Source organism: Penaeus monodon, chromosome 29, assembly GCF_015228065.2.
Source record: "Penaeus monodon isolate SGIC_2016 chromosome 29, NSTDA_Pmon_1, whole genome shotgun sequence".
Classification (NCBI taxonomy): domain Eukaryota; kingdom Metazoa; phylum Arthropoda; class Malacostraca; order Decapoda; family Penaeidae; genus Penaeus; species Penaeus monodon.
This window is the reverse complement of record NC_051414.1, coordinates 4,156,464-4,156,997: the sequence shown is the minus strand read 5'-3', so window position 1 is coordinate 4,156,997 and position 534 is coordinate 4,156,464.

Genomic DNA, 534 nt, shown 5'->3' with positions numbered 1-534 from the left:
ATGTCGTATTCTGCTTCCCTTCATCTTCTTATTCTCCCCCTATTTTCACCTTCCCCGCACCCTTTATCTCCTCACACCTCATCCTCTTCACTTCACTTAGTCTTCTTATCTCCCTCCCCTTCTACCCTCCACCCCTTATCTCCCCCTCTACCCTCTCCCCACCATGCCCCTTTCCTCTCTCTCTCTTCGCCCTTATTTCTCCCTTTACACTTTTTACCCTATACCCTTTTTCTCCGCTTTAGCCCTCTCCCTTTATCTCACACTTCTCTATATCCTTCCTTCTCCCCTTTAGCTTTTTCTTTTCCCTCTACTCTCCCTCTTCCTCCCCAAGGGCCTTCCCTCCCCACATACAGCGATACACTCCCCGCTCCTCCCCCAGACCCTACCCCTCCCCCTTACCCCTCCCCTACCCCTCCCCTTACCCCTACCCTACCCCCCCCCCTATGCAATACCCAACGTACCTCAATGTCTAGACATAGTATTTCACGCCCATCTTCTTTTTCATCAACAAGTTGAGGGGGAAACTGTGATAAA